We start from the raw sequence: 23,153 nt of genomic DNA, 5'->3' as shown, positions 1-23,153 counted from the left end.
ATCTATCTATCTATCCATCCATCTATCATCTAACAACATGAAAGGAGATTTATAATAGGAATTGACTCGTGTGACTATGAAGGTGGAGAGGACCCAGGATCTGCCATCTGTAACTGGAAAGCAGCAGGAAAGCTGTTGGTGTAATTCAGTCCAATTTAAAGGCCTGAGAAACAGAAGTGCCAATGTCTGAAGGCAGAAGATGGATGTCTCAGTTCAAACATGAGAGCAAATTCACCCTTCCTCCGCCTTTTGGTTCTTTTTTTAAAAAATAGATACATGTTAATTTTTTTTTTATTATTTTTTATTTTTGGCTGCGTTGGGTCTTCGTTGCTGAGCTCGGGCTTTCCCTAGTGGCGGTGAGCGGGGGGTACTCTTCGTTGCGGTGTGCGGGCTTCTCATTGCAGTGGCTTCTCCTGCTGCGGAGCACGGGCTCTAGGCGCGCGGGCTTCAGTAGTTGTGGCACGTGGGCTCGGTACCTCCCCCTTTTGGTTCTATTCAAGCCCTCATTGGACTGGATGATGCCCACTTGCATTGGTGAAGGTGGTCCTCTGTACTCAGTCTACCTGTTCAAATGCTAATTATCTCCTAGAGACATCCTCAGGTACATACCCAGAAATAATGTTTCACCAGTTATCTGAGCATCCCTTAGTCCAGTTAAGCTGACGCATAAAATTAACTATCACAGGCAATAATAGAAGAGGCATCATAATGTCCTTTCTTTTGAGACTTCAAATTAATTATATAGACTCCAAACAAGCCAGGAATTCTGAGGAAGGAGGGATCCCTGTACATTAAGGAGATCACATTAAGCTTTAAAGAAGAGGTATGATGGAGTTTGGAGCCCAAGGGGGGTTATAATTTATCTAAGTAAAGAGGAGTGTGTGTGAGGGAGGGTGATCAAGGCTCAGGGAACAGCACAAGGGAAAGAATGGGAACAGACCCTGTGCAACATTTAGGGGTAAGTAAGTAAACCAGTCGCTCTGATGTGGAAGTTTCCAGAAAGGGAGCAGTGGGAGGCAAGCTGGAAAGGGGGGTCAGGTTGAATGAGATGGGGCCACACATGCCATGCTAAAACTTGGGGTGACATCCGCAGCTGAGCAATTGACCTGGTAGGACAGAGCAGAAACCGATCAACAGTGTTTAATCAATACCTACAGTCTCTTCCATTGATAGTGAATGTCTCACCCTGGCCTTGAAGGTGTGACTTGCCTTCATTATCTCCCAGATAGAAAGTGACCACAGGCAGGTCTGCTGTTATTTCTTCCCCAGAATGCCATAATCTTGTTTTGAAACCTCTTCCCCAATTTAGAATGTGCCTAACTTCTAAATCCCAGATAAACTGAACTTGACCTTGAGGAGCAGGAGTTTTTGTCCTTGAATGCCGGCCAGTCACTCCCGATAATAACAATTGTAATGGCTGAACTTTGTTGAATACTGGTTATGTGCCAGCTACTCTTCTAATAGCTGAAGCATGTTTATTTAATCTTCTTTTATATTATTATATTCCCTGGTTTGCACAGGGAGGCCGCAGCTAGTCACTAGCAGAAGTTGGGAATCCAACGCCAAATCCTGTCACAAATTCCAAACTTTTAATTACTGGGTCTGAGGCCCCAGAGTGCTTGAGGCTTATAGCGGGTAACTGGGCTGCTCCCTGGAAGTGGAAAACGGGGGAAGGGGTAGCCTGTTTTACTCCTTCACAGGGCCTGGCACTGGATGGAATTCTATTAATTGCTTTGCAAGTGCTAATCAAGTTCTCTTCAGAGAAGGATATAGGTTTCTTGGTTTTTTTTTAGAGGTTCTTCATTGGATGGATGGATGGGTGGACGAAAGGATGATAAATGATAGATAGATGGGACGAGGGGCCCTTTTCAGCTTATAGGGCAGCTCACCTAATGTCTCAGGAAAGCACCATAGTCTCACTGAATAACAAATGCCCTCCCCATAACAATATTTTTTAAAAAGAGAATATAGACCAGGGAAGTAGAGAAAATCAATAACTGGCCCTTCATTCCAACTAATTCTTAGTGGCAGGCGCTTTGGGTTTGAATATTCATCCTTTAACATGTTGAATCTTGACTCAAAAATGCACATGCATCACTCAAAGGAAAGGTTTTCAGTGCTTTTTTTTTTTTTTTTTGCGGTATGTGGACCTCTCACCGTTGCAGCCTCTCCCGTTGCGGAGCACAGGCTCCGGACGCGCAGGTCCAGTGGCCATGGCTCACGGGCCCAGCCGCTCCACGGCATGTGGGATCTTCCCAGACTGGGGCACGAACCCGTGTCCCCTGCATCGGCAGGCAGACTCTCAACCACTGCGCCACCAGGGAAGCCCCTTTCAGTGCTTTTTCACTGTACAAGGTGCTGGAGATACAGCAATGAATAGGACAGATGTGGTTCCTGTCTTCTAGGATATTTCTGCAATTAAATAAGATATTTTATGAGAAAATACTTAGCACAATGCCTGGAAGCTAGTATATGCTCAATCAGTGTTGGTGGAATGAAAAAGTGAGTGAATGAATGAATGATAATAATAAAACTAGCAATTTCTATGAAGTCACCTCATTCAGTGTTTTCCAGTCTTTTGTCATTGCATACCATCATCATGACTTTTACCTTATATACAAACTACATTACCATTATTTGTTGAATATTCATTCTTAAAGTCTAATCACTTAGCATTTGCCTTAAAACATTTATTTGAAATGAAAACACCCTATAACTACTACAAATGGAAAGTTATTGTAACTTGCTGTTAAATACAAGTAACTCTTCAAATACATATAACAGGAAAAATAAAACAGTGATATTATTCAGTTCTAGCCAGATATTTCTGCTTGGCGACGGTTCTGAGCCTGAGGCCTTTTTTATATAAGAGAGATTAGCAAGTGTTAGACAGGTGTTAAAGACATGCTAGTACCCAGCTGAGACTTTATCTAGTACAAAATATATACAATGACAAAATGCCACTTAGAATCAAGGAGCTCTTTCAATGAATGTGGATTTTATTAAATGCAACTTATGACCACAAAGCTTTGAAAACTAGCAATAGAAAGATATGTTGAAAGTACGCACATAGCCCTTAGAAAATGAAGGCTTGGTGGATAGATGCATTAGAAAACAGGGACTTGGTCTCATTTGCAGCTATTAGTTTTCTAGGGCTGCCACACAGCACCACAGATTGGGTGGCTTAAATAATGGACCTTTATTTTCTCACAGTTCTAGGGGCTGAAGGTCTGAGATCAAGATGTCAGCAGGTTGGTTTCTTCTGAGGCCTCTCTCCTTGGCTTATAGATGGCCATTTTCTACCTGTGTCTGTCTTTACATGCTCTCCCCTCTGTGTCTGTCTGTGTCCAAATTTCCTCTTCATGTAAGCACATCAGTTATATTAGATTAAGATCAACCCTAATGACCTCATTTTTACTCAATTACCTCTTAAAAAATCCTATCTCCAAATACAGTCACTTTGTAAGCTGCTGGGGGTTAGGACTTCAGTATGTGAATTTTGGGTGGAAACAATTCAGCCCCAAACTAGATGTATCCTTCCTAGCATCTAGAACGTGCTTGGCACATAGTAGATCCTCAGTAAATGTTCGTTGAATGGGTGAAAGGGGATTGAGTCTATGGTATCAGAAGATTCTACCAGCTTAATACTGTTTAATCTTTTCAGGATTTTTTTCCTGATTGCCTGTGAGTAGTTACTAGCTTGATGTCCATAAAGAAAGCTATTCCCAGTGAGTCCACAGCGGTATGGAGGACCTGCTCTTGCCCACTCATTTCATTTATTCCCTCATTCATTCATTCATTCACTAAGTGTATATCTAGAAGCAATGACTAATTGGTCCTGAATTCTTTCTCTGTCTTCATTCCCTTGCTTTCACCTCTGATTATGTCATACGTCTTGATCCATATCCAATACCCAGGAATCCCAGACAGATTATCTACTCATCTGCGGACCTAGATCTGGCCAAAGCCTTTCAAGTTCCAGGGGGCTCCACACCTGTCCATCTCTGGCTGCACATTAGAATCACCTGGAAAACGTAAAAAAATTTTTTCCATTGCCCAGCTTCATCCCGGACCGATTGAATTGGAGTTTCTGCAGCAAGGGCCTAAGCATCAGTATTTTGTCAACCTTCCCACATCAATCCACTGTACAGCAAGGACTAAGGAGCAAGGGGCTCCATGCCCCTTCGTAGAACAATCAGATCATGTGATTGTGAATTCCAGAGGTCCCTACACTCTTCAGTTTCCTAAAGATATTGCCTTCCTACTTGGACCATCCTTATTAACTATTATTGTCCTACATAAAGACACACTTGTCTAACCATTCAACCAAGACTCATTGAGCACTAATGTAGAAGCTATTGGGAGAAAAACACAAACATGACATGGTCTTTCCTGCTTTTTTTTTTTTTTTTAAAAAAAGCTTACAGCCTTGTAGGAAAACCAGAAGTATGAGTATTTGCTGAATATAATAATGCTATTCATTCATGTATCCATTCATTCGTCAACTATTTTTGAGTGTCTATTATGTATCAGGCTTGGGCATACACAGGTAAGCAAGACAGCCAGTGCCCATCCCCATGGGGTTGACAGTCTGGCAGGGAAGAGAGGGGTTAAACAATAATAAGGTGTGGTGTATGTTATACAGAGAACAAGGTATCCAACGAACACACACCAAGGGACTTACCCTGGTTCAGGGGAGAGGGAACATTTCCTTGAGGAACTAATATTTTATCTGAGATCTCAAAGATGAAAATGAATCAACCAGAGAAGTGCAAGCCTCTTAAGAGCAAATATCATGTTTATCTTATTGAACTCCCAGTGCCTGGCTCATGGCAAGGGCCCAGTAAAACTTTGTTGAATTAATAAGTAAGTGAATGAATGGTGAAAACCCCAGGGGAAAGTTTGGCATGTCTGAAGCAGGAAGTGTTGGAGTGAAAAATCTCAAGGTTTACAGCTGGAGGGGTAGGCAGGGGCTAGATCAGAAAGTCCCATAAACCATAAGAAGAGGTTTGGACTTTATCTTGGGGTCAAGGGGAAGCCACTAAAAATTAGGCAGAGCAACAAATGGAATGATCTGTGTTTGAAAAGCATCACTTTGGCTGTAAGATGGAATCAGAGGCGGACGGGAGGTTGGCACGCAGCAGCTGTGTGATGGGGCAGGAGTGATGGCAGTCTGCTTCAGGGAGTGGAGAGATGAGGATTATCCAGGAAGAATGCATTGAGTCTAGAGGTGGATTGAATGGATTTGGGGTGAGAGAGAAAGTGAGGCGAGCCCTGGGCAGATGGTTTAGAAAGCTTACGGTTAGCGACAACATTCAGTGAAGCAGGAAGCTCTGGAGGCAGAGCAGGCTCGGGGTAACGATGCAGTGTTTCTCGTCAGCCATGAGCTGTGCTGAATTTGGGCGGCCCTTGGGCCATCGAAGCGGAAATGCCCAACAGGCAGCTGGTGGCTGTGCTGGGCGCTCAGGAGAGGCCTGAGCCAGGGGACATAGAGGGGACAGTTGAAGCCATGGGAGTGGTGAGGTCACTGGAAGGCTTGTGTAAAGGGAGAGGGGGACAGACTGAGTTATTTCACATTTTGCAACAGCCTTGGCCACAGTCAAGGGGCCTGCACAGCCCCACCCTCACACGTGGGATGCTACCTAAATCATAAACTGACTTTTCAGACTTGTTAAATCCTTTGACTAACACACATAATAGCTACCATTTACCAGACAACAAAACATGTATGAGGCACGCTGGCGTTTGTTAGCTGTGTGGCATCAGGGAAATCACTTAGCCTCTCTGATTCTCAGTTTCCTAACCTTTAAAATGAGGCTAAAAGCATTTACTTCGTAGGGTTGTTGTGAATGAGTTACTATATGTAGGCTCTTTGGACAGTTAATGGAACATCCTAAGCACTTATCTAAAAGTTATTCTTTTAGTACTTTATTATTGTTGCTATTTTATTCTTCCAATTTCTCTGCACAGTAGGAATCAGTAACGTCATTTTCAGGATGAGGAAACAGAGGCTCAGAGAGGTAAAACAACTTGTCCAGGAGCTACCCTAACCTATAAGGACTCTTGGTCATAGGAAATGGAAATCCACGCCAGCTCACTGAAGTGGGGTGTATACCCGATGTCTCATGGAACCCAAGCACATGTTTTAACTGCAAATATCAATCAGGACTTCTTACTTGTAAACAAGAGAGTGCAGCTCTGGTTTTGCAAAAATGAAAGGAAATTTAAAGGAAGAGTGATGGGGACACACAGAGCTTATGGCTGACTGCAGTTGGGGGCAAAGCCCAAGGCTGCCTGGAAAGACAAAAGCAGGAGGCCCAGCAGGGATAGGGCAGGCAGCTACCATCCAGTCCACTAGGGTGAACGGTCCTTGTCAGCCACTTGCCACTGTGTTTGTTCAGCTCAGGACGTACGACCATACATGGCGGTCCCTGGGAAGAAGGATCTGGCTCCTCAACGAACACAGTGAGGCAGTGCCTGGAATGACCTGTCCCTGCAAGGTGACACAGTGGAGAGAGGCCACTCCTCCAAAGTAAACAGGGGCATAATTTGGAAGGCGATGGGCGCTGGCTACTGAAAACACAAAAACCTGCTCTTTGCCAGCTCTTGAGCATGAACTGACCAGAGACAGGATTGCCCACGGGACTGTCTCCAACTCCCATTTTGAGCCCTCTTTATATTTCTGCTTCGTTCATTTCTCGCTTTCCCTGAAAACTGACTTTCTCTGCATCCTAGGTAGAAAATGGCTGTCCACAGCCTCAGGATTTCTTGACTGGTCCAGCCACAGCTGGACTAAATCTCTTAGCACAATTTCAGTTTTCCAGGCAAGGAACTGATTGGTCCAGCTCAAGTCAGTTGTCTACTTTGCTCCAATCAGTTGAGGCCAGAGGGGCGGAGACAGTCTGAACACTACCAATGTGGATTTGGAGAGGGGGGCACTTTGCAGGACAGGCTTGGGGACTTTCCCTAGGATATGGGTCCCAGTCTGTGGAATTTGTAAGTCCCTGCCTGGATTAAACTGCCTTCAATAGTAGTGCAATACTTTGACGTCTCCAGGCCCACCCTTGGGGGGCTGGCCTAGCCAGGGGTCATCCGCAGTACCGACAGTCTTCAGACACCCTCACAGCTCAGCAGGACCGAGATGGCAAGACACTTGTCCTGTGAGGCCAGAGGCAGAAGTGACTGCCTCATTGGTTGAGGCAGCCCCGGAGATGTTGGAGGAGGGTGGGGGGAGGGGGCCGGAGCTTGTGCAGAATTTGAGACTGGGTGTTCTGTGGGAAGACGTACAAAAGGAATGAAGGCCCCGTTCCCTGCATTGGGGAGCCGTGTCCCGGAACACAGCCAGGTAGCTAGGACTCCAGCTCTTGGGGTCCGAGACGGTGAATCCAGGGAGGGAGGAGACAGTCAGAGGACAAGCGCAGAATGAGGTGTGAGAACCCAGGAGGGGACTGAGGGACATCAGCCCAACCCCTACCACAGACTCAGAGGTTCAGGAATATGGTTGGTAACAGAGCCCGGACCTGCCCTTAGGTCTCTGGATTCTTTGCCTGGGACACTCCTCACCTCATAACACCATCTCCTGTGTTTTAGTTTAGAAAAATCCTTTATTCTGAGTTTCTCACCCAGCCAAAAGGAAGGACGTGATCTTCCCTCAGAAGGGCTGTGGGTCTGGTGTCACCTTGGATTCTATAGTTAATCCCAAGTGTGAGCTATTGGCTGCGGTGTTCCTTTTTCCCCTCCAATGAACCGAGAGAGTGGTCAGGCCAGTTACAGCTCCTCTGCATTCTTCGGGAGCTGTCCTGTGAAGCTTGTTCTTGCGTCTGGATCATTTGGGGCCCTGAGGAAAACCTTCTAGGCCCAGAGTCGCTCCAGGTCTGTCTGTCTGAGATTAACAGAAACTCGTATATCCGGGGAATCTGGAATGCGGCCCAAGGGGTGAATTAACCCGAGAGAGGATGGTTCCCCTCGCCAGACAGGGAAAACTCTTCTGGGGGACCCACCAGAGATTTTGCTGAAACCGAACTTGTTTAGGGGCTAATCCACTCTGGGATTCTCCTGAAGATAATTCGTAAGTCTTTCTTTTTGCTTTTTGAACTTTAATATTAGCATTTATTTTGGAATAGGTAGTAATGATATTCAGATGGCTCAAAGTTCAGAAGTGCAAAAGGGTAGGCAGTACGATGTTTCCCTTTTCCCCAGGCAGCCAGCTCTATCACGGAAAAGCAGCCAGAGGTAATGGGTAATTTGCATCCTCTAGGGGAGAACCTGCCTGATGAACACTAGCTGTTGTTGGTGTCAGGAATTTTCTGTAAGACAGTATGAGCTGGGGTTCATTCCTCCTGAATCCTAGCTGCTCTGGGCACCTCCCAGAGCTGCCGAGGGGCAGTGGGACGAAGATCAGCTCTGAGGGCAGGAGGGGGATCCCTAATCTGTCTCTTGCTCCTTGCGGGATCTCATCCAAGTCCTGGTCTTGCACTGATTGACCCCGTCTAAAAGATCTGGGGGCAATGAAAGAACCTCCTTTACAAGCGGGTTGGGAGGTTGAGAGGGTGACATGACGTCACATGCGTCTATGGGACATTCTCAGGCACGTGTGTTACACAAATAATTCTTTTTTTTCTTAAACTTGAGTTTAAACTTTATTCTTTTTTTTAAGTTAACCATTTATTTATTTATTTTTGGCTGCATTGAGTCTTTGTTGCTGTGCGTGGGCTTTCTCTAGTCACAGCGAGCGGGGGCTACTCTTTGTTGCAACACGTGGTCTTATTGCGGTGGCTTCTCGTTGCTGAGCACGGGCTCTAGGCGTGTGGGCTTCAGTAGTTGTGGCACGCAGGCTCAGTAGTCGTGGCGCACAGGCTTAGTTGCTCCGCAGCGTGTGGGATCTCCCCGGACCAGGGATCAAACCCAGTCCCCCATATTGGCAGGCGGATTCTTAAGCACTGCACCACCAGGAAAAGTCCCCACAAATAATTCTTGATATTACCTGTTCGTGGTCTGACTTCCCCACTAGAACCCGGGCCCCTGCAGGGCAAGGCTGTGTCTGTCGCCAGCACCACTGGACGCACTGTCCCCGGCACAGAGGTTGGCCCGTGGCAGACACTCAATAAATCACCATCACCGCTAATATTTTGAAGCATTTGCTATGTGCCAGGCTCTGTAACAAGCTCACCACAGATGAGCTCACAATTGCCACTCTCTGAGGTAGTTGCTGCTCCACTCCTGCTGTGTGGATGAGGCCGTGGAGACTCAGAGAGGTTGTCCCTAGCTGCAGAGCAGCCACAGCAGGATTTGATTTCTGGCAGCCCAGGGCTGACCAACTCTTCCCGATTTTCCCAGGACCATCCTGGTTTTAAAATGGAAAGATCCACCTCCCAAAAAAGCAGAAGGTCCAGGCCAGGGTGAGATGAGTGAGATACTCACCTTGGGCACAAAGTTTAAGGTGGGGGCCGTACACTCGGTAATCAAGAGAAATAATATTTTAATGCAGCATTTTAAAAATAATCAAAATTAGTGTAAAAAATTCAAGATGAACAAAAGAACACAATTTAAATAAAGAAAGGATCAGTGTCAGTGAGGGTCACTACTCCCCTGCTGAGGGAAAAGCATGAACTGCTCCAGGCAGGTCAATGGAGACAGGGAGGCCACCCCCTTCTCCCCCTCCCACCAGTTGAGACCCGGGACCTGTCTTTCTGGTCTTTCTTTGCTTTGGGCAAGTGGGCGGGAAATCTCTAGAAGAAGTAGGAGTAGCTGCTGTAAAGCAGAAGGAATGGCTGGGCTTAGAGGAATTCCAAGAAGTGGTATTCCCTCCAAGAGAAGTGCATGGCTAGCAAGGGGAAGGCTGTAACAGGAGACAAGAGTGTTTTCTCTTAGCATCAGCGGGAGAGAGGACCATCTCTGTTGAGAAATGCTTCAAGAAGCCCGCTTGCTGTACAGACTGCAGACCCAGAGCATCACTGACAGCTGGAGTCAGAGAAAAGGGAAAGCTGTTGTCTAACAGAGGAAAGAGCACTGAATTGGAGCTGGGCTGGAGGATCCTGGAGGGGAGAGGGGAGACAGAGAAGGATGCTACTGTGGTAACTTGATGTGACCCCTCCCTATGACCTCCCATCTTCATCTTGAATTATATTGGCAACAATCACAAATTGTTGGGGGTGAGGTCTGTCACAGACTGCAGAAGCCAGGGTATGTGCAGCCCCCAGTCCACTTCTGGACTTCGTTAACGTCGCATCTGCAGGAAATGGATGCATTCTCTCGTTTCTCGGAAGGTTGGCTCACCTGTGACTGTTAGCCAGCAATTAAGCAATTCCAGAGTGATTTTGCTATGGACTGGATGCCTATTTTTGTATCCACTTTAGTCCTCTGTAGATATGGGATATCAGTAGTTCTCTCCCAAGTTATTATAGTGGTTTTGCCACTTGGTAGAGATTTATGGAGCTCATTTTGGGGTGCTCAGAAAGTCAGTCTCTTGATTTTATCCCTGAACTTGTTTTTCTCTCATCCACCCTATCCCAGTAAACAGCACCACCACCTACCCAGCTGTTCAAGCTAATTCCTGGCAGTGTCTATAGATTTCTGTCTTTTCCTTCCATCCCATCCATCAGCGAGTCAGGTGGTCTTGCCTCCAAGCATGGTGGCCTAGGATGACCAACCACCCAGGCCAGGCATTTTTCGATTTTAGCACTAATGGTCCCATGTTCCGGGAAACCCCTTAGTCCCAGGCCAGCTGGAGCAGTCGGTCACCCTAATCTGCTATGGCCACTCTAGTCCAGTTTGCACTACTGCATACTCTCCTAGCTGGCCTCCCTGCTTTGCTCTGGACCCACAGCCATGCTCCATACAGTGGCAGAGTAAGCTGACCCGGGATAGCACCTTCTGCTTGACACCCTCCAATGCACTTGAACCCACAGGCAGCCCTCAGCACATCCTCTCAAGGCCTTGTATGATGGGCTGTGGCCTCAGTCTCACCTCTCTGGTACAGCACTTCCTCAGTCACCAAACTGGGACCACCTCATTATGACAAGTCCCATCACCCCACACACATCTGCCCTCACTGTCCCCTCTTCCCAGGATGCTGTCCCCAGATCTCCACATGAGGCCTGCTTCTTATCATTCAGGTCTTGGTGCAAATGTCACCATCTCAGAAAGGACTCTCCCACCACCCAGATCTATAGTGGCCTCCCCCCAAAATTGTCACGCTTTCTCCCATAACTCTGTTATATTCTCCTTATGTATGTGTCACTACTAAAGCAATTGTATGTGTTTTTGTTTATTTATTGCCTTTCACCTCCTCTCTGCTTCCCCCAAGACGAAACTCCTTGACAGCAGGAACTTTCTTTCCCTCATTCTCCCAACATGTGCCTGGCACACAGTCGGTACTTAATAAATGAGTGGAAGCAGGGCCTCCCTTCACAGGTTTCAAATCTGCAGAGGGAACGGTTTCCATCCTCCAGGAGCTTTGAGTATTTAAGGGCTGGAGGACACAGTAGCAGAAGGAGGACATGTGATTAATTATTATCTGAGTCGTTCAAAGGAAAAGAGGGTCCCCGTGAGTCCTGAAGGAAAATGGGATTTCCAGAGGCAAAATTAAGGATACTCCAAGGGCATTCCCCACATGTGGAAGATGGAGGCGGGAACAGCTGCACACAGGAGTCTGCCCTTGGCTTGACTTTCAGAGTTTGCATAAAGTCACCAAATGCCTGGGTGATTAAATCTACTGGAGTAGCAGGGAGCCACAGAAAGCTCTAGAGCAATATACCTGAGAGCTATTTTGGAGAAAGTCACTTGGGATGGCAGGGAGAAGCATCGGTCTGATGCAATACTGATGCTCCTGTGAGGATTGGGAGAAAGGAAAATGCAGGGAACACTTAAGAGGGAAGAATCGCTAGGGTTTTGGGGCAGTTTTGATCTTTGTGGCAAAGGGGAAATAAATAGCCAACTAATTACATAATTCTATTGATTCTCAATAGAATCAATTGGAATTGATCAATAGATCAGGCAGCTGCAGAAATCAATAGGCTAGGGAAAGCTAATAGAGAGATCAATAGAATTAGGTAAATGGTTGGATTTTTTGGTAAAGAAGAGGGCCCATGAAGGGTGATAGCATCTGGGTTGCAGGGTAGAGAGGGATCTCTGTGGGAGGGACTGGTTTGGGAGGGTCTCTGATAAAACAGTTTTGCAGACTGTTGCACATGGGGTGCTGGTGGGGTGTCCAGGTGATGCTCCAGGGCAGCCTTAGGACCCATAGGGCTGGGAAAAGAGATGTACAAGTCACTCCTTCCACAGGGAGAGATTCTTAAACTTTTGGGGTCAAAGACCCTGTGGATATGAGAAAAGATCAGACCCAGTCCCTAGAAAAATGCACAGATCCATATACTCTGGAAAAACTTGCCTTCAAGTTCAACTCAGTTGTCAAATGAGTGTTTTTTGTTTGTTTATCTTTTGTGTGCCCTAGAGACTGGCTTTTGTATATGGAAAGGATTATTCTGAAAAGATTTCAGTCTTTATTTTTATTTTATTTATTTTTAATAAATTTCTTTCTTTATTTTTGGCTGCATTGAGTCTTCGTTGCTGCACGCGGGCTTTCTCTAGTTGCGGCGAGCGGGGGCTACTCTTCGTTGTGGTGCACGGGCTTCTCACTCTGGTGGTTTCTCTTGTTGCGGAGCACAGGCTCTAGGGCGTGTGGGCTTCAGTAGTTGTGACATACGGGCTCAGTAGTTGTGGCTCGCAGGCTCTAGAGTGCAGGCTCAATAGTTGTGGTGCACGGGCTTAGTTGCTCCGTGGCATGTGGTACCTTCCCAGACTGGGGATCGAACCCATGTCCCCTGCATTGGCAGGCAGATTCTCAACCACTTCGTCACCAGGGAAGCCCGATTTTTGTTTTTAAAATCTCATTTTAAATTTGTTCAAGTTTCAAATTTTGAAAACCCTTCTTTTTGCTCATCTTAAATTCAGTTTATAAATATCTTTTTACTATCTATAAATCTACCAAAGTTTAAACAACTAATTTAAAAATCACTTTATTTACATTTTAAGCTTCATTTATACTTGCAATATGTTTGGTTTCTTTAAGATATAGCAATTGTCAAATATAACAAACCTTCCAAGATATTTACCTCATTTTTATAAATGTAACAAATTAAACCTTAAAATGATAGATTTTAAGTACTCTTACGTGTTCTAATATGATTTACGAACTGAATAAAATTTCAATTTTAGGGACTTCCCTGGCGGCACAGTGGATAAACTCTGCACTCCCAATGCAAGGAGCCCGGGTTTGATCCCTGGTCAGGGAACTAGATCCCACATGCCTGCCACAACTAAGAGTTCGAATGCCACAGCTAAGGAGCCCACGTGCTGCAACTAAGGAGCCCACCTGCTGCAACTGAGTCAAGGTGCAACCAAAATAAGTAAATAAATATTATTTAAAAAATTATTTTTAAAAAAATTCAATTTAAACTCACAAGTCTAAATCAATTATGCAATTACCTATTTTAAATTAAAATCTCTGGGTTAACCTATTGAAAATACTAATATGCTAAATTGTATGTAACACTTCAAGATATTAAAAGGATAGGTACAGATTATTTCTAAATTTATCACAAAAATGTTGCTATTCTAGGTTTGATTTACTTTGCAGCTCTTCTTAATTCTAAACCTCCCCCAGGGTTAATTTTGTTTACCCATCAAGGGAAAAAAATCCATGTCATTCCAGTCCTGAGCTTTTTTTCGTAGTCATTATCTTACGGGCTCCAACAATCTAGAAGGAGTAATCCCAGGAATCTGTATCTCCACCCACATTGCTACATTTTAAGATTACATTTTTTAAAAAATCAGATTTGATTTCCTGAACTTCAGTTTTTTTATTCTCAGGATACTTAAATATCTTTTCTGTTTAACCACAAAGAAGACCTTGAACTTGATGGAATTCTTTCTTCTTTTATGTGGTCCGCTCTGGTGGCACCCCACAGCTCACAGGTAGTACCAGAATGTCGGATGGGATCCCTCAAGGCTCTGCTGAGTCCACAACAATCTTGGGCCACGCCCGTGACAGCAGCAAGGCTGTAAGAGGCCCACGCACCCCAACTTATGACCCCCGAGTGGGGTTAACATTGAATTTAGAGAAAGAAGAGAGGAGAACTTGTTCAAAGGGGATGAATGAGTCGTGGGGGGCAGGGGTCAACCATCAGAGGCAGCACAAATTGAGCCAGAACAGTGCAATGTCATAGAAGCCACAGTCTCAAGAAAGGAGCATTTATCAGAAATGTCAATACAACTAGAAAGGTTGAGATGGATGAGGACTTAAGAACAGAAAGCGCTTGGATTATCAGAGCTTGGTTTCCAAAACTGACCATTAGCTGAAGCTTCTCTGGTCCCAGGCGCAAAGGTCAGCAGCCTTGCAGGAGGATGTTTGGATATATTAGAATGCCTAGGTCCCACATACTATATTATAGTCCAAGAGGCAGCCTGAATGTTTCCACACAGGCTCCATATTGTCATATCAGGCATTTCAAATTTCTTTCAAACTCCCTTCATCTGTTACCCTGGGTTCTGGAAGAAGAAATTATCGTTTGACCTTCCTTCAGGTCACTTTCCTATGTCTCTCTTCTTTTAAAAAATAAATTTATTTATTTATTTACTTATTTTTGGCTGCATTGGGTCTTCGTTGCTGCGCGTGGGCTTTCTCTAGTTGCGGCGAGCGGGGGCTACTCTTCATTGCGGTGTGCGGGCTTCTCATTGTGGTGGCTTCTCTTGTTGCGGAGCGCGGGCTCTAGGCACACGGGCTTCAGTAGTTGCAGCACGCGAGATCAGTAGTTGTGGCGCACGGGCTTTGTTGCTCCGTGGCACGTGGGATCTTCCTGGACCAGGGCTCGAACCCGTGTCCCCTGCATTGGCAGGCAGATTCTTAACCGCTGCACCACCAGGGAAGTCCCTCCTATGTCTCTTGAAGTGAGCAATTAATTAATCTTTACACTATGAGCCTCCAAACAGGAGTAGAGACCAGTGCCACATAGTAGATGGAACAGAGAATTAGGGAATAAATTGCAGAGTGGCAGTCTCCATTCATTTTGAAGAAAACAAACACTCTAGCTTGGGATTTCTCAACCTTGGCACTAATCACATGTGTGGCTGGATCATTCTTCGTGGGGGGCTGTGCAGTGCAGGCTGTTTAGCAGCAAACCTAGACTCTACCCACTCCGTGCCAGTAGCATACCCTCTTCCAGCTGTGTTTAGCGGGGGAGCTGGCATGAGTGGGGCTGTTGAACGCTGAGGTGGGAGCTGGGTAGAGTAGATTTAGAGAGACTGAAGGCTAGGCTACATCTTGGCTTACCCTGTGTAATGCCTAATATCTTCCTCTTTCTCAGGCGGCAGCAGTTTCCAGCTCTTTCCAATTGCATCCTTCCCTTTACGAAGACAGCTGTGGGGTCCCAGGGACCTAGAACCACAGTGTGCTTAGTTTCCTTAAGTCCTGGGTGAACAGAGCTGGTCTCGGGGTCGGTGGAGGAGGGTGGGGTGTCAGGGGACCCCATGCTTGACAGATAGTGATGAAGGAGGTCACGGTGATCAAGGAGGAAGTAGAGCAAAGGGGAGAGTCCCCGTGCCTAGAATAACAGTGGTGTTCTCGTCTGTCACTGAGCTCCTCACTGGGGGACACCTGTTCAAGAGCTTGTGTCCCATTGGAGCAGTAGTTAATCTGGGTCTGAATTCTGATTGGACCGGAAACTAACTTTGTAACTTTGGGCAAAATATGGAAGCCTCTCTGAGCCCAAGCTCTTCATCTGTAAGATGGAGATTAAATGACTGGACTGCTTAGGTTATGAAAATTAAATGATGAGTCTTGTGGTTTGTCACAAAGTTTAGAGATGAAAAGCAATAGGTTTTGGTATCCTGGGTTCCTGTGCTTTGCCATTACTAGCTGTGTGATTTTAGGTACTCTGCAAAATGTGGATGGGATCAAGTTTATAAGTCGATGATGAAGATTAAATGAGATAAATCCAAACCCTGGGCCATCACAGGTTACTCCACTCTTGGCAAATATGGTGATTTCAAGAGCCTCGGGGATATTCTGTTTACTCAGCAGATGCTCATTCCCCACCTCCCCCAGGCAATGTGTGGGAAGGGCCTTGCGTGAGTTGGAGTCTTGGGGATGCCCCTGGCATTGCCTCCAGAATTACATGACCTCCTTTCCCCACCCCATCCTAAAGCTTTTGGAGATTTAGGATAGGAGGGGAGGGTAGTCCTCCTTAGGGTGTTCAAGGCCACCTCATCCTTAGGGAAGCACTCACAAGACCCTATTAACGCAGGAGAGAACCACCTAGCTCCCCATACACAGCTCTCTTTTTGCAAGATGCAGGGCGGTCTGGAGAGGGAGGGGGAGCTCTCAGCAAGATTGGGAAGAGGCATCTGCAAGTTGTGGCCTCAATAACTTCAAAGAAAATTTAATGACAAAGAAAAATGCTCACAACATAATAAAGGGAGAATAAGAAAATCAAAGCTTCTGTAGAGCGTGATAACTGTTCTACTAACATCTCCATAGCATCTCATTTCCATGCCAGTGGTGCCCAAGTAACCTTTGTTTGCAAGGTCCCCTAATCCAGTGCCATGTTTAAGTTATATATCAGCTCAGATTCTCCCAGTAGGCAGAGGGCAGCTTGAGAATAGGAAGCCTCACTGAATCTGAAGTTATGAAATTGTCTTGCCTTCAAGTACATAAATTGCGGCAAAAGCTGGCTTTGGTTCAAAGTAGAGGATTTATACTAATATACCATCTGGTGCAGGGTGGGATGGGTAAGCCAAGGGCCATCACCTTGCCCCTCCTTCCTGACTGAAGTTTCCTCCAGATCTGCTCTTCTCCACAGTTGCCAAGTGCTTTTCTGTGTTTCAACAATTCAATCCACGGAGCCTCTACAGGGCCTCATAAAGAATTCCTATTTCAGGTAGGAAGATGACCCCTGTGCTAGGTTCAGAAAATCCTTGACCTTCCCTGGCTTGGCCCCAAATTGCAGTTACCCTGGACAAGTCACTAAAGTTTTGAACATCGGGTTGCCACAACATAATAAAGGGAAAAATAAGAAAATCAGAGCTTCTGTAGAGCATGGTAACTGTTCTACTAACATCACTGTAGGCCATCTCATTTCCATGCCAATAGGGCCCAAGTAACCACATTTACATTTGTTTAATGAGGAAGGTCTCAAAAGATCTTAAAGATCACAACTCTAACGTTCTCTGAGTTTAAAAATTTAGCCCCCGCCCCTCCCTTGGTAGCCTGTTGAAGGATTCTGGTTTTGTCATCACAGTGGCATTTTTTGTTAAATTAGCTTTGATTGCTTGTAAGCTTCTCTTTGCATGAATATTTTAGGGCAGGGCAAGCTCTAGCCATTGCGCCTGTAGCCCTGCTACTCCCTATCATCCTCCAGTGGCCACTCCTACATTGAGCTGCTTGGAATGGAGCCATTTGAATATCATTTGTTTCAATAAAATTCATCAGATTCCTTTTGGGTATCAGGAATTTACTAGACCCAGTGAACAAGATAAACCCTCCCTCGTGGAACTTATGGTCTATAGACAATGGAGAAAGTAAAAAATATACAACAATGTTATGTGGTGATGAGCATGAAAAAAGGAAAACAAGACAAAATAATGGGTTAAATACCCCCCAAGTGGTCAGGGAAGCTTTTTCCGAGGAGATAATATTTGAGCAGAGATCTGAGTGAAGCAAGGAAGCAAGTTGTACAATACCCGTGCCATGCAGGAAGAGGGATCAGCAAGGTCAGTGGCCCTGGGATAGGAACATATCCAAGTTTATAGAACAGCAGGAGGGCTGATGTGCTGGAGTGAAGGAAATGAGGTTAGACCAGCCACATGTGGATGGCCTGGGAAGACTTTTTTATTTATTTATTTTTTAACATCTTTATTGGAGTATAATTGCTTTACAATGGTGTGTCAGTTTCTGCTTTATAACAAAGTGAATCAGTTATACATATACATATGTCCAGGTATCTCTTCCCTCTTGCATCTCCCTCCCTCCCACCCTCCCTATCCCACCCCTCCAGGCGGTCACAAAGCATCGAGCTGATCTCCCTGTGCTATGCAGCTGCTTCCCACTAGCTATCTATTTTACATTTCGTAGTGTATATATGTCCATACCACTCTCTCACTTTGTCACAGCTTACCCTTCCCCTTCCCCGTATCCTCAAGTCCATTCTCTAGTAGGTCTGCATCTTAATTCCGGTCTTGCCCCTAGGTTCTTTTGACCATTTTTTTTTTTTTTTTAGATTCCATATATATATGTGTTAGCATACAGTATTTGTTTTTCTCTTTCTGACTTACTTCACTCTGTATGACAGACTCTAGGTCCATCCACCTCACTACAAATAACTGAGTTTCTTTCCTTTTTATGGCTGAGTAATATTCCATTGCATATATGTGCCACATCTTCTTTATCCATTCATCCGATGATGGACACTTAGGTTGCTTCCATGTCCTGGCTATTGTAAATAGAGCTGCATTGAACATTTTGGTACATGACTCCTTTTGAATTATGGTTTTCTCAGGGTATATGCCCAGTAGTGGGATTGCTGGGTCATATGGTAGTTCTATTTTTAGTTTTTTAAGGAACCTCCGTACTGTTCTCCAGAGTGGCTGTATCAATTTACATTCCCACCAACAGTGCAAGAGGGTTTCCTTTTCTCCACACCCTCTCCAACATTTATTGTTTGTAGATTTTTTTGATGATGGCCATTCTGACTGGTGTGAGATGATATCTCATTGTAGTTTTGATTTGCATTTCTCTAATGATTAATGACGTTGAGCATTCTTTCATGTGTTTGTTGGCAATCTGTATATCTTCTTCGGAGAAATGTCTGTTTACGTCTTCTGCCCATTTTTGGATTGGGTTGTTTGATTTTTGATATTCAGCTACATGAACCGCTTGTAAATTTTGGAGATTAATCCTTTGTCAGTTGCTTCATTTGCAAGTATTTTCTCCCGTTCTGAGGGTTGTCTTTTCGTCTTGTTTATGGTTTCCTTTGCTGTGCGAAAGCTTTGAAGTTTCATTAGGTCCCATTTGTTTATTGTTGTTTTTATTTCTATTTCTCTAGGAGGTGGGTCAAAAAGGATCTTGCTGTGATTTATGTCATAGAGTGTTCTGCCTATGTTATCCTCTAAGAGTTATATAGTGTCTGGCCTTACATTTAGGTCTTTAATCCATTCTGAGTTTATTTTTGTGTATGGTGTTAGGGAGTGTTCTAATTTCATTCTTTTACATGTAGCTGTCCAGTATTCCCAACACCACTTATTGAAGAGGCTGTCTTTTCTCCACTGTATATTCTTGCCTTCTTCATCAAAGATAAGGTGACCATATGTGTGTGGGTTTATCTCTGGGCTTTCTATCCTGTTCCATTGATCTATATTTCTGTTTTTGTGCCAGTACCATACTGTCTTGATTACTGTAGCTTTGTAGTATAGTATGAAGTCAGGGAGCCTGATTCCTCCAGCTCCATTTTTCTTTCTCAAGATTGCCTTGGCTATTCAGGGTGTTTTGTGTTTCCATACAAATTGTGAAATTTTTTGTTCTAGTTCTGCGAAAAGTGCCAGTGGTAGTTTGATAGGGATTGCATTGAATCTGTAGATTGCTTTGGCTAGTAGAGTCATTTTCACAATGTTGATTCTTCCAATCCAAGAACATGGTATATCTCTCCATCTATTTTATCATCTTTAATTTCTTTCGTCAGTGTCTTATAATTTTCTGCATACAGGTCTTTTGTCTCCTTAGGTAGGTTTATTCCTAGGTATTTTATTCTTTTCTTGCAGTGGTAAAATGGGAGTGTTTCCTTAATTTCTCTTCCAGATTTTTCATCATTAGTGTATAGGAATGCAAGAGATTTCTGTGCATTAATTTTGTATCCTGCTACTTTACCAAATTCATTGATTAGCTCTAGTAGTTTTCTAGTAGCATCTTTAGGATTCTCTATGTAGAGTATCATGTCATCTGCAAACAGTGACAGTTTTACTTCTTCTTTTCCAATTTGGATTCCTTTTTCATCTCTGATTGCTGTGGCTAAAACTTCCAAAACTATGTTGAATAATAGTGGTGAGAGTGGGCAACCTTGTCTTGTTCCTGACCTTAGTGGAAATGGTTTCAGTTTTTCACCATTGAGGACGATGTTGGCTGTGGGTTTGTCATATATGGCCTTTATTATGTTGAGGTAAGTTCCCTCTATGCCTACTTTCTGGAGGGTTTTTATCATAAATGGGTGTTGAATTTTGTCGAAAGCTTTCTCTGCATCTATTGAGACGATCATATAGTTTTTCTCCTTCAATTTGTTAATATGGTGTATCACGTTGATTGATTTGCATATAATGAAGAGATTTGCATACAGTGAAGATTGATTTGCATATAATGAATTTGATTGATTTGCATATAATGAAGAATCCTTACATTCCTGTGGTAAACCCCACTTGATCATAATGTATGATCCATTTAATGTGCTGTTGGATTCTGTTTGCTAGTATTTTGTTGAGGATTTTTGCATCTATATTCAACAGTGATATTGGCCTGTAGTTTTCTTTCTTTCTGGGAAGACTTTAGATTGTGTTGTAAGTGGGACGGGGAGACACGGGAAGGCTCAAGTAGGAAAGGACATGATATAGTTCATGTCAAAGATTTCTTTGGCCACTGTGTTGGAGAATAGGCTGTAGAGGGATTGGAACAGACCCATAAAGCCCATTAAGACACTAGAAATAATTCAGTGAGAGAAGAAGATGGGCAGGCTAGCATGGTAACAGAAGGGATGAGAAGTGATTGCCTTTGAGGTTTTCTGTTTGTTTGTTTGTTTTTTAATATATTGATCTGTATGAGTTCTTTACATATTTTGGATATTATCCCCCTTATTGGACATGTCATTTGCAAATATCTTCTCCCATTCAGTGGATTGCTTTTTCATTTTATTGATGGTTTCCTTACTGTGCAAAAAGCTTTTTAGTTTGATGTAGTCCAATTTGTTTATTTTTGCTTTTGTTGCCCTTGCCTGAGGAGACAGATCCAAAAAGATACAGCTAAGACCAGTGTCAAAGAGCTTACTGCCTATGTTGTCTTCTAAAGTTCTTATGGTTTCAGGTTTTGATATTTAAGTCTTTAATCCATTTTGAGTTTCTTTTTGTATATGGTGTAAGAAGGTGGTCTAATTTCACTCTTTACATGTGGCTGTCTAGTTTTCCCAGCATCATTTATTGAACAGACTGGTTTTTTCCCCATTGTATATTCTTGGCTCCTTTGTCATAGATTAATTGACCATATAAGTGTAGGTTTACTTCTGGGCTCTCTATTCTGTTCTATTGATCTATGTGTCTAATTTTGTGCCAGTACTATGCTGTTTTGATTACTGTATCTTTGTAGTATAGTTTGGAATCAGGGAGTGTAATGGTGCCAGCTTTGTTATTCTTTTTCAAGATTGCTTTTGCTATTTGGGGTCTTTTGTGTTTACATACAAATTTTAGAATTATTTGATCCAGTTTTCTGGAAAATGCCATGGGTATTTTTACAGAGATTACTTTGAATCTGTAGATTTTTTTGGGTAGTATAAACATTTTAACATGAGTATGGAATATCTTTTCACTTATTTATGTTGTCTTCAATTTCTTTCATCGGTGTCTTACAGTTTTAAGAGTACAGGCCTTTTACTCCTTGGTTAAATTTATTCCTAGGTATTTTATTGTTTTTAATGCAATTGTAACTGCTATTGTTTTCTTAATTTCTCTTTCTGATAGTTTATTATCTGTGTATAGAAATGCAACATATTTCTGTATATTAATTTTTATTTTATTTTAGAGTATAGTTGATTAACAATGTTGTGTTAGTTTCAGATGTACAGCAAGGTGTGTATATTAATTTTGTATCCTGCAACTTTACTGAATTCACTTATTAGGTCTAATAGTTTTTTGGTGGAGTCTTTAGGGTTTTCTATATATAGTATCATTTCATCTGCCAATAGTGATAGTTTTGCTTCTTCCCTTCCAATTTGAATGCCTTTTATTTATTTTTCTTGTTTGATTGCTGTAGCTAGGACTTCTAATACTATGTTGCATAAAAGTGGTGAGCTGGGCATCCTTGTATTGTTCCTGATCTCAGAGGAAAAGCTTCCAGCTTTTCACCATTGAGTATGATGTTACCTGTGGGTTTGTCATAAATGGCCTTTATTATGTTGAGGTGTGTTCCCTCTATACTCACTTTATTGACAATTTTTATCATCAGTGGATGCTGAACTTTGTCAAATGCTTTTTCTGCATATATTGAGATGATATGATTTTTATCCTTTGTTTTGTTAATGTGATGCATCATGTTGATTTGTGAATATTGAATCATCCTTACACCCCTGGAATAAATCCCATGTGTTCATGGTGTATAATCCTTTTAATGTGTTGTTGAACTCAGTTTGCTAATATTTTGTTGAGGATTTTTGCATTTATTTTTATCAGGGATATTGGCATGCAATTTTCTTTCTTTTTTTTTTTTTGTGGTGTCTTTGTCTAATTTTGGTATCAGGGTAATGCTGGCCTCATAGAATGAGTTTGGAAACATTCCTTCCTCTTCAGTTTTTAAAAATAATTTGGGAAGGATAGGTATTATGTCTTTTTAAATTTTATGCTGTAAAGTTTTTGATCTGAGCAATTGAGTGACCCATTACTGAGATGAGTAAGGCTGGGGGAGTCAGGAGTGCAGTTTAGGTCAGGTCAAGTTTGAAAGCCTGGCGAGATATGTCTATAATGGGAACTGTTGAGAGTCAGTTGGAAATTCATGTCTGAAGGTCAGGTAGGTCCAGCAAGGAGATAATGTATTTGGGAGTTGTCAGTATAGAGATGGCATTTAAAGGCATTTAATGACAAGGGCATGACCTGTGACCTAACAGTGGTCCTGACCAGGATTTTTAAAAAAAGAAAATAGATAATAAAAAATTTCACAGTTTGTTGTACATAGTAAGGTTGGTCATTGTTTTGTGAAATATTTTATTTCAGTTGTGTTTGTGTACATGCACAAACTGGGTCAGGATATAAAATGTATTTCCTACTGTGAGTCATGGTCAAAAGTTTGAAGGTCATTGATCTAAGGGCTGAGTGGAAGAGAACTGAGGACTGATCCCTGGGACACTTTGACATGT

The sequence above is a fragment of the Grampus griseus genome (genome assembly GCF_964374135.1).
Source record: "Grampus griseus genome assembly, chromosome: 4".
Taxonomy (NCBI): domain Eukaryota; kingdom Metazoa; phylum Chordata; class Mammalia; order Artiodactyla; family Delphinidae; genus Grampus; species Grampus griseus.
Note: the sequence above shows the minus strand (reverse complement) of the source record.